At 52.6% G+C, this 11,242-nt stretch overlaps 1 long non-coding RNA gene across 1 annotated transcript; it reads left to right on the top strand.

Moving 5' to 3' along the window:
• The first annotated feature begins 3,149 nt into the window (after window positions 1-3,149).
• LOC128811262 (uncharacterized) lies at window positions 3,150-3,465 on the top strand. The gene is made up of 3 exons (XR_008438282.1): window positions 3,150-3,196; window positions 3,299-3,342; window positions 3,423-3,465. It is a non-coding gene; the product is annotated as an uncharacterized LOC128811262 (long non-coding RNA).
• Window positions 3,466-11,242: the final 7,777 nt, after the last annotated feature.

Genomic DNA, 11,242 nt, shown 5'->3' with positions numbered 1-11,242 from the left:
CCTTCAGGAGCGGCCGAGGAGTTGCTGTAAGTCGGGGAGCTAGGGAGGAGGAGCCAGGGTCCACTCGAGTTTCAGCAATGCCACGTCACCTCGTCTCCTCTTCACCCAGGCAGACCCTGCCGCGAGGGCATCGGCCTCCGGGCGCGGGCAGATGAGCCGGACGTTCTTAGGAGAATGGTGAGTAGCAGAATTGTTATTGGTTGTTGGCCGCTGTGCAGCTAAGATCCTGCAGTGATGTTTGGTGTTCTTGATTGTAGCTGAGCAAGGGGCCACAGTCGGTGACTCTAGGAAACTGGGAGCGGGCGAGGCGGCCTTCCTCGGCACCGGACGTGGATTCTTGTCCCCGGACGTCCGAGAGATAAGTCGAGGGCTGGGACCCTGAGAGGGGATGGAAGCGAGGCGCTGGGAGGGCTTTTGGAGGCAGCTTTGGAGATGGGGGTGGCCCTTTAGGCCACATAAAGGAAAAGCCTCGCAGTGCTGAAGTGCTCAGGGCAGAGCAGTGCCGGTGCACGGTGTGTCACTTGTCTGTCGTGCCTTCTGTGTCTTTTGCCTTAGTCCTTTGAGGGGCTTATCGGAGGCCCGGGCGTCCATCTTAGCATCTCTCATCTCTGTGTTCCTCGGCCCCGTGCTGATTCCTTCTTACCTTTGGCTCGGGAGCCCGGATAGGCCTCGGAGTAGCATCCGGTCAGATGTCTTTTGAGGTCTTGTTCTGGGCTGTTCTCGACAGCTGTGATTTGTGACAATAGTGACAGCAAGGATGCCTTCTAGCAGATTAGGACTCGTAGCAATGCGGAGATCCGTAGAGCATTCTGACGCTAGGATTCTCGGGCATCCGTGTCTGCCTTGCTTGGAATAGGTCATTCAGTTAGCATCTTGTTCCTGCAGGGTTCTCTGAGCCTTAGAGGCTCGCCATCAGTCTCAGCTAGGTCATCTCATTCTGCAGTCTCTGGCTCCCTGAGGGCATTCTTCTCGCTCAGGGCTTTCTCCCCCTGTTGTGTCCCCTTGTTTGTCTTGTTCTGTGTCACGGGTGTCTGGGTATTTGGCCTGGAGCTGCTCTGCCCTGCTGCATAGCCTGGTGTAGGTCTAGAATGGGGCGTGTCCTGGGGCCTGGAAATTTGTAATGTGGGGTGTATTTGGACTCTAGGTGGGATCTGTAGATTGATGAAGGCTATCTGGAGCTGTTAAGTTATCCTGCAGTGCTCTGACTTTTGTCCTAACGTTCTTTCAGATGCAGCCAGATGGAATCCGTGGCAGAGGGCCCCGTCCCGGGTGAGGGGGGTCCCCCGAGAAGGTCAGTCACCGTTTGTCTTTGCAGGGGGAGTATAAATGGTGCCTCTGTATTACAGCTATTTTCTTTGTTGTTATTTTTAGGAACTAAAGCCAGATACTAGCAGTCAAGGTAAGTGGGCAAGGTGAGCAGTGAGCGGTGGCCGGCAGCAGTTGTTCTTGCTCCGGTCTCAATTCCCGGTGCAGCTCTTAGGCTCCGTTCTTGTTTGCGTGCTCTAGGCGGTCCGCTCGTCTTACGCCGAGACCCCCCTCAGCAACGGGGCCGCAGACCCGCTTGGTCACTCTCGTGGGAATTCGGGAAGCAGTGCACGGAACTGTGATGAAGCCTTGATCTTTGTCATTTGGAGGTGTGACCCGGGGAGCCTTCAGGAGCGGCCAAGGAGTTGCTGTAAGTCGGGGAGCTAGGGAGGAGGAGCCAGGGTCCACTCGAGTTTCAGCAATGCCACGTCACCTCGTCTCCTCTTCACCCAGGCAGACCCTGCCGCGAGGGCATCGGCCTCCGGGCGCGGGCAGATGAGCCGGACGTTCTTAGGAGAATGGTGAGTAGCAGAATTGTTATTGGTTATTGGCCGCTGTGCAGCTAAGATCCTGCAGTGATGTTTGGTGTTCTTGATTGTAGCTGAGCAAGGGGCCACAGTCGGTGACTCTAGGAAACTGGGAGCGGGCGAGGCGGCCTTCCTCGGCACCGGACGTGGATTCTCGTCCCCGGACGTCCGAGAGATAAGTCGAGGGCTGGGACCCTGAGAGGGGATGGAAGCGAGGCGCTGGGAGGGCTTTGTGAGGCAGCTTTGGAGATGGGGGTGGCCCTTTAGGCCACATAAAGGAAAAGCCTCGCAGTGCTGAAGTGCTCAGGGCAGAGCAGTGCCGGTGCACGGTGTGTCACTTGTTTGTCGTGCCTTCTGTGTCTTTTGCCTTAGTCCTTTGAGGGGCTTATCGGAAGCCCGGGCGTCCATCTTAGCATCTCTCATCTCTGTGTTCCTCGGCCCCTTGCTGATTCCTTCTCACCTTTGGCTCGGGAGCCCGGATAGGCCTCGGAGTAGCATCCGGTCAGATGTCTTTTGAGGTCTTGTTCTGGGCTGTTCTCGACAGCTGTGATTTGTGACAATAGTGACAGCAAGGATGCGTTCTAGCAGATTAGGACTCGTAGCAATGCGGAGATCCGTAGAGCATTCTGACGCTAGGGTTCTCGGGCATCCGTCTCTGCCTTGCTTGGAATAGGTCATTCAGTTAGCATCTTGGTCCTGCAGGGCTCTCTGAGCCTTAGAGGCTCGCCATCAGTCTCAGCTAGGTCATCTCATTCTGCAGTCTCTGGCTCCCTGAGGGCATTCTTCTCGCTCAGAGCTTTCTCCCCCTGTTGTGTCCCCTTGTTTGTCTTGTTCTGTGTCACGGGTGTCTGGGTATTTGGCTGGAGCTGCTCTGCCCTGCTGCATAGCCTGGTGTAATTGCACAAGTCCTGGAGACCTGCAATTTGGAATGGGGGACGTAGTTGTATTCTAGATGGTATTCCTAGGTTCACACAGGATGCTTGGACCTGTTAAGTTATCCTACAGTTGTTTGAATTTTCTCCTAACTTTCTTTCAGATGCAGACATTTAAGATCTGTGGCAGAGCGCCCCTCCTGGGTCAGGGGGTTTTCCCTGAGAAGGTCAGTTGCTGTTTGTATTTGCAGGGGAAGCATAAATGGTGACTATGTTACAGCACTGTTCTTTGTCTATTATTAGGAAGTCCAGGCAGATAGCTGCAGTCAAGGCCAAGTGTGCCAAGTGAGCAGTGGACAGAAGCAGTTGTTCTCGCACAGGTCTCAGTTTCTGGTGAAAGTCTAAGCATCCCCTTTTTTTTTTTTTTTTTTTTTTTTTTATTTTAGGCAGTCCTCTTGTGAGATGTCTCTGATCCCAGATGTCTGAGGCCAGGTGGGTGCAAGCTTAAGGTGTAGGTGGGCGTACTTGTCGGGTCAGGGTGGTGGTCTTTTCTCGGTATCTCAGTGTGGTTTTTTTTGCTTTGTTTCTTTGCAGGTGTCATTGCTGCCCTAGGCGTGTGAAGGAACAGAGTCAAGCGGGTGAGTCGGCATTTAGGCTGGGGACTCATAGGTGACCGTTATGCGGCAGCACGCTCGGCCTGTACCTTTTCCTTTTGTAGGTATCCTCCTGGCAGCCTGTTGAGTCGCGTCAAGATTTCAGGTGAGCCGGGGCAGCGGTGCATCAGAGTTCCGGGGATTCCTCTTTTGCAGGGCGCCAGTTGCATTTTCTGTTTTGTCTTAGGTACCGTGAAGAGGCGCATAGCTGAAGTTTGGAAACGGCAGCACCGAAGCGGACGTAGAGAACGTGTCGCCGTCCACGTCCGGCTGACGATGGATTTTGTCCGGTCGTCTTGCAAAAGCTAAGTGTCGGGGCCAGTAGGTGGGAGAAGGGGAAAAACCTTTACTATCACAGGAGACAATTAGATGTTAGCTTAGAGGAGAGGCCCGTAGTGGGACGGGCCCCTCGGAAGCAGAGGGAGAGGGTTTCTCCTCAGCCTCACCAGAGTCTTTGCTGGGCAGGGCAGTTCCGATCCGTCTTCGCGTCCTCGCGAGGTTTGTGTCGGCGGCCTTCTTCGACTCTCGACGTCGTCATGGATCTTTTCACCCGAGGAGCCCGCCTTCACGTCCGGAGCTATAGCCACGGTCACGCCGTAGTCATCGCTTTCTTGTCTAGGCCTACTGAGCTTCTTAGGCTTCCTCTTAAGTCCTTTGGCACTAACATCTTGAAAGGAGTTAAATTTCATCATCACATGCTATTGCCCTAGGGCTTTCTTTCCTTTGGCATCATCGGCCTATGACTCATCTTGGACTAGCAATCTTGGGTCCATAAGGTGGAACTGGCAGGCAGTTTCCACTCGTGTCTGTGTTATGTCGTCCGTGTCTGTGTTATGTCGTCCGTGTCCATTGATTTCTGCGTCATAGGCCTTTGTTACATCTCGAGGCTTTATCGGCATTGTTCTCTGCCGTATCGGCCATATTTTACTCGTGTACCTTCCTGGATATCGCTTATTCCGGCATCGTTACATTTTTACTTTTTGAGACGGGAAGAAGTACAGGAGACGTTCTCATCCATCTTCTTTCTCGCCTTCGGTAGCGCCTTCTCTTCCCGTGCCATTCTCTCGGACTTCTAGAGGGAGCGTATTAGACCCTCATCACCTGACCTCAGTAGTTCCGTAGCTTGCGCCTTCTCAAAGGGTATAGGGCTCAACAATTAATCTTCCGGAGAGTTACGTCAAGTCCTCACTTATATTGTATCTACGTCGGCTTATATTGTACGTGCTTAGGTTGTACCTACCTATGTTGGCTTATACTGTATGTGCTTATATTGTATGTACTTATGTCGTATGTACCTATGTCGGTTTATATTGTATGGACTTATACTGTATGTACCTACGTTGGCTTATATTGTGCATATATTGTATGTACCTACCTTGGCTTATGTTGTACATGCCTCTGTCGTGCCACTTACGATCGGAGCTGCCCTGCCCAGGCGCGTAGTCACGGTTAGGTAGAGCAGTTATAAAACTTTACAGTTCATCTGTCTTCTGTGGGGGTTTTGGGTACAAAATTTATGGACCCGGAGCGGGAATAGCTCCTAGCCGTCAGATAGTCACTCGTCGACCGCCTCCCGTCGTCTCTGTCGTCTCGCAGGTCCCCGGGTCCCTACACGTTATCCCGGAATCTACCGCCGGACATCGAAGAGCCGCGGTCAGAAGACGCGTCGAAGCGTCAACGTAGCGTTTCAAGTAAGGGTCGCGGTCAGCGTGTAAGCGGAAGAGCGTGTGAGAGAGCGTGATTGTCCGTGTCTGTCTGTGAGAGCTTGTGTCTGCAGGTGTGAGTGTGTGTTGACCGGTTCTAACCTTGTGCGTATGGCCTTTGCCTTTCAGGTTTTTCAGCTCTTTTTTAAATTTAAAATAAAAAATCCCCAGCTGGGGTTTTTTTTCTTTTTCCCCCCCGGCTGGGTTTTTTTTTTCCTCTGTCCCGGCCGGTCCGCGAGGCGAAGTTCATCGCCAAAGTTCGGAGGCGGACCGTCCCGGGACCGGGGTTTTCGTCAGGCAGGAGGATTTTTTAGGAGGCTCCCGGGAACCACGTTCCCGAGGAACAACGATTGCAGGGGCTTAATGGAGCGGTTGAAACGAGAGCAACAGTGAGTTTGCGTGCAATGTGAAGGAGGCGGTCACGGTGGATGACTGTTGTTTTCTGTGTGCTATTTTTGTTTTGGTCTTTCCTCTAACAATCAAACAAAATGTAATGTAATTAGAAAAAAGGTTATATTGTGTTGATATGCATTTGGTTTCTATTGCCCCGTATCGTTCAGTGTTTGCATTTGCCGCTGCATTTCCACATACGGCTCCGTAAGTAAGTGGGATTTCTACCGGTCAGCGTACGGATTGTATCTACGCTCCCATTTTTATACATCGTTTCCATGTGTTTTGCTGGAGCGTAAATAAAAAAAAATTTTCTCTCTAGTTGATGCTTTTACTCTTTATTTCTTTTTCTCTCCAGCTTCTCTTCTTTTTTTTCTCTATTCTTTTGTCCTCTTTTTCACTCTCACCCTCTTTCTTTTTCACTGTAACCCTTCTCATTTTTTTACTCTTTGCCATTCTTTTCCTATTTCTTTTCGTCTCTTAAGTGCTCTCTTAAGTGCTCTCTTAAGTGCTCTCTTAAGTGCTCTCTTAAGTGCTCTCTTAAGTGCTCTCTTAAGTGCTCTCTTAAGTGCTCTCTTAAGTGCTCTCTTAAGTGCTCTCTTAAGTCCTCTCTTAAGTCCTCTCTTAAGTCTGTCTTTTTCTTTCTTTCCATCTTTTCATTTCTAACTTTGTTTCCCTTTCTAGCTTTCAAAAAGCAGCAGTAGAAACTTTCAGGCTCCCTGGGAGTAAAATAAAAAACAAACTTTAAATAATTATTAAAAAAAAAAAAAGAATTTACTCCCCGAGAGCCTGAAACTTTCTACTGCTGCACCGGACATATAGTTTTTCTTCTTTTTTATATATACCTATACAACCCCTAACTAGTGCTCCACCTGGCACATTACAATACCCACTACCCACATCACCCCCACCATGTAGACACCGCCACCTTGCTCCCCATCACGTGACCCTATGGGCGCCACCATCTTGCTCCCTGTCACATGACCACACAGGTGCTGCCATTTTACTCCCCATCATGTGACCACAGGGGTGCCACCATCTTGTAGGGTTAGGGGTTAGGGTTTGGGTTTAGGGTTAGGCCCTCAGTGGCCGGCTGCGTCCCAAAATCCGAACGATCGAGGGTGTGTCGCAGACCTAAGCTGCCCCCACCTCAAACCTGTGCTGCCCTGACAGTCCCAAGGGAACCCTACAAACTGACATCAGGAACCTGGGCTGGCCACTTTTCTTTCCCAAGGAAAAAGGCTGATCTTTGCCTCCAGGGGTCTATGGCCCTGACATGCCCTTTTCCCTGGGAAAGAAAAGTGGCCAGCCGTGGTTCCTGATGTCAGTTTGCAGGTGGTGTTTGGCTTTGCCCTGTCCACTAAAATTGTATTTTGCTGCAGCTTTGGTCTGGGATATGTGGACTGCCCCCTCCAAATGTCCCTCTTCCCTCTGCCCTGTTCTGCTCTGTCCCCGTCTCCACCCCTCACCCCTACTTGTCCTTCCAGCCCACCCCTTCCCCAGTCTCTCTCCACCCTTCACCCCTCCCCATCCCGCCCCTGCCCCATCCCTCACTCCTCCCATGCCCCAGGTGTGACTCCCTGCAGCAGGACATGGGAGCCCGGACTCGTGGGGATAGTGCGGCCCTCGCAGCAGGACAACACCCAAAGAAAACAGGCAGGGACGGCGTCTGTGGGCCGCGCGGTGTCACAAAGGCACCTGGGGCTGAGGGGAGGGGGCTGGAGGGTGACACAGAAGATGGGGGCAGCTGAGAGGCAGAAGGGGTCTTTAGGAGTTAAAAAGGGGGGCTCCAGGGTGGCACAGAGACGCTGAGAGGCTGCGGTGGGAACCTGAGGGTGACACAAGGAGGCTGAGAGGCAGGGGGTGCCTGAGGGACAAAGTGGGGGGGTGCCTGAGGGTGACAGGTGAACCAGCCCTCACAGCACCCTTAACCTCACCCTTATAACCACCCCTACAAGGGTGGAAAGTGCACGGTGGAGGTTAGGGGGCCACAGGACAGTGTCGGGGGGCTTGGGGTGACACACAGACATTGCGGGCTGAGGGGCAAAAAGGGGGGGGACTTGACAGGTGGAGAGCTGACCCTGAGGGTTAGGGGTACAAAGGACAGGGCACGGGGTACCAGGAAGGGTTAGGGTACAGCAGCAGCCCTCACCCCAACCCTAAGCTCACCCTAAACACACCCCTAGAACACCAGTTTTCCTCAACAGCAGCTGCAGGCAGCAACCCTACTGCTGGGACAGCCCCAGAACCCTCCCAGCAGCTGCAGGCAGTGACCCTAATGAAAAGGTAGGGATGATGTTTGCTGGCTAGAGAGTGACTGGTAGAGGTTGGGGACTGAGCACTCTTTTAGGGGTTTTTTAGGGCTTTAAAAAGATATTTTAGGGTTTTTTTCACAGGAGCTTTTTAGGAATTTTCTGTGACTATTTAGGATACTTTTAAGGCTTTTTTAGGGCTTTTAAAAGATTTTTTTTAGGGTATTTTCATGGCTTTCTTACTACTAATTAGAATTTTTATGGGGTTTTTTTGGGGGTGTTCTTGGAGCTTTTTTTAGGTCTATTGAGGGTATGTGGAGGACTCTTAGGACTAGGGTATTTTTAGGTCTTTTGAGGGAACTTTTAGGTTTTTTTAGGGTCTTATCAGGGCATTTTAAGTATTTTGGGGTATTTTTAGAGCTCTTTTAGGAATATTGAGGGATTTCTTAAAGGTTTTTTAGGGATATTTAGGTGTGTTTTAGGGTTTTTTTAAAAGGAGGGTATTTTTCTTGTATTTTAAGGGTATTCTGAGGCTATTGTTATGTTTTTGTGGGGCTTTTAGAACATTTTGAAGATGAGGGGTTTTTAGGGAAATTTTATGTTTTTTCATGGCACAGCACCTAGAGGCTGAGGGGCACTGTGGGGGCTTGAGGGTGACAGAGGCTGGGAGCTGAGGGAGGCACGGGGAAAGGGGACAGTGGGTGACAGAGAGATGCTGAGGGGGGCAGGGGCAGCTGGAGCATGACACAGAGAAGCTGGGGGCTGAGGGGCAAAGGAGAGGGATTAAGGGTGACGCACAGGAGCTGAGGGGCAGCTGAGAGGGGGCTTGAGGGGCAAAGGGGGGGCTCGAGGGTGACACACAGAGCCTGAGGGCTGGGGGGCAGAGGGAGAGGTTGAGGGGTAAAGGGCGAGGGCTTGAGGGCTGGACAGTGCAGTGGAGATCAGGGCTACAGGGTACAGCTTAGGAGGCAAGTTAGGGTACAGGAGCACCACCTCTCCCCCCAGCCCTAACCTCAGCCTAAGCAGCCCCCCTAACAAGAGCCTTTTCCCTTTTCAGCCCTGCCAGCAGCAGCACCACACAGCAACCCTAACAGCGAGAGCACACCGGAACGCTCCCGCTGGGACAAGGCAGTGACCCTCACACCAGGACAACGACAGAACCCTCAGAGGACAACAGGACCCCCTGGAGAAAGGTAGGGATGACATCTGTGGGCTAGAGAGCACCAGGAAGGGTTTGGAGGCTGAGCAGGTTTCCCTGAGTGTTTTTGCAGGACTATTAGGAATATTTAGGGGATTTTGGAAGGCTTCTTAGGACTTGTCTGGTGTCTTTTAGGGCATTGTTACACCTTCCTAAGGGCTGTTTTAGAATTCCTTAGTGCATTTTAAGGGTCAGGATGAGGGTCAGACAGGCTGAACCACTGGAAATGCAGAGTATTACTGGAATGTAGTGCAATGCTTTGGAAAGGTGCCAGTGGAGGGCACATCCTGGCTTGTTGGAATTTTTTGGAGGTGTCCGGCCACTCAGGGCCACAGGCTCCTGGAGACAAAGACCGGTCCTTTTCCCTGGGAAAGAAATGTAGGCAGCCCAGGTTCCTGATGTCAGTTTGTAGGGTTGCCTTGGGACTGTCAGGGCAGCACAGGTTTGAGCTGGGGGCAGCTTGGGTCTGCGACACATCTTCGATCGCTTGGATTTTTGGAGGTGTCGGGCCACTCAATGCCACAGGCCCCTGGAGACAAAGACCGGTCATTTTTCCCTGGGAAAAGTGGCCAGCCCAGGTTCCTGATGTCAGTTTGTAGGGTTCCCTTGGGACTGTCAGGGCAGCACAGGTTTGAGGTGGGGGCAGCTTGCGTCTGCGACACATCTTCGATCGTTTGGATTTTTGGAGGTGTCCGGCCACTTCAGGGCCACAGGCCCCTGGAGGCAAAGACCGGTCCTTTTCCCTGGGAAAGAAAAGTGGCCAGCCCAGGTTCCTGATGTCAGTTTGTAGGGTTCCCTTGGGACTGTCAGGGCAGCACAGCTTTGAGCTGGGAGCAGCTTGGGTCTGCGACACATCTTCGATCGTTTGGATTTTTGGAGGTGTCCGGCCACTCAGGGCCACAGGCTCCTGGAGACAAAGACCGGTCCTTTTCCCTGGGAAAGAAATGTAGGCAGCCCAGGTTCCTGATGTCATTTTCTAGGGTTCCCTTGGGATTGTCAGGGCAGCACAGGTTTGAGGTGGGGGCAGCTTGGGTCTGCGACACATCTTCGATCGTTTGGATTTTTGGAGGTGTCCGGCCCCTTCAGGGCCACAGGCCCCTGGAGACAAAGACCGGTCCTTTTCCCTGGGAAAGAAAAGTGGCCAGCCCAGGTTCCTGATGTCAGTTTGTAGGGTTCCCTTGGGACTGTCAGGGCAGCACAGGTTTGATCTGGGGGCAGCTTGGGTCTGCGACACATCCTCGATCGTTTGGATTTTTGGAGGTGTCCGGCCACTCAGGGCCACAGGCTCCTGGAGACAAAGGCTGGTCCTTTTTCCTTGGGAAAGAAAAGTGGCCAGCCCAGGTTCCTGATGTCATTTTGTAGGGTTCCCTTGGGACTGTCAGGGCAGCACAGGTTTGAGGTGGGGGCAGCTTGGGTCTGCGACACATCTTCGATCGTTTGGATTTTTGGAGGTGTCCGGCCACTCAGGGCCACAGGCTCCTGGAGACAAAGACCGGTCCTTTTCCCTGGGAAAGAAATGTAGGCAGCCCAGGTTCCTGATGTCATTTGCAGGGTTCCCTTGGGATTGTCAGGGCAGCACAGGTTTGAGGTGGGGGCAGCTTGGGTCTGCGACACATCTTCAATCGTTTGGATTTTTGGAGGTGTCCGGCCCCTTCAGGGCCACAGGCCCCTGGAGACAAAGACCGGTCCTTTTCCCTGGGAAAGAAAAGTGGCCAGCCCAGGTTCCTGATGTCAGTTTGTAGGGTTCCCTTGGGACTGTCAGGGCAGCACAGGTTTGAGGTGGGGGCAGCTTGGGTCTGCGACACATCTTCGATCGTTTGGATTTTTGGAGGTGTCCGGCCACTCAGGGCCACCGGCTCCTGGAGACAAAGGCTGGTCCTTTTTCCTTGGGAAAGAAAAGTGGCCAGCCCAGGTTCCTGATGTCATTTTGTAGGGTTCCCTTGGGACTGTCAGGGCAGCACAGGTTTGAGGTGGGGGCAGCTTGCGTCTGCGACACATCTTCGATCGTTTGGATTTTTGGAGCTGTCCGGCCACTCAGGGCCACAGGCCCCTGGAGGCAAAGATCAGCTATTTTCCTTGGGAAAGAAAAGTGTCCAGCCCAGGTTCCTGATGTCAGTTTGTAGGGTTCCCTTGGGACTGTCAGGGCAGCACAGGTTTGAGCTGGGGACAGCTTGGGTCTGCGACACATCTTCGATCGTTTGGATTTTTGGAGGTGTCCGGCCACTCAGGGCCACAGGCCCCTGGAGACAAAACCGGTCATTTTTCCCTGGGAAAAGTGGCCAGCCCAGGTTCCTGATGTCAGTTTGTAGGGTTCCCTTGGGACTGTCAGGGCAGCACAGGTT

This window comes from Vidua macroura, chromosome 9 (assembly GCF_024509145.1).
Source record: "Vidua macroura isolate BioBank_ID:100142 chromosome 9, ASM2450914v1, whole genome shotgun sequence".
In the NCBI taxonomy this organism is placed as follows: domain Eukaryota; kingdom Metazoa; phylum Chordata; class Aves; order Passeriformes; family Viduidae; genus Vidua; species Vidua macroura.
This window is presented reverse-complemented; position numbering and strand designations above follow the sequence as displayed.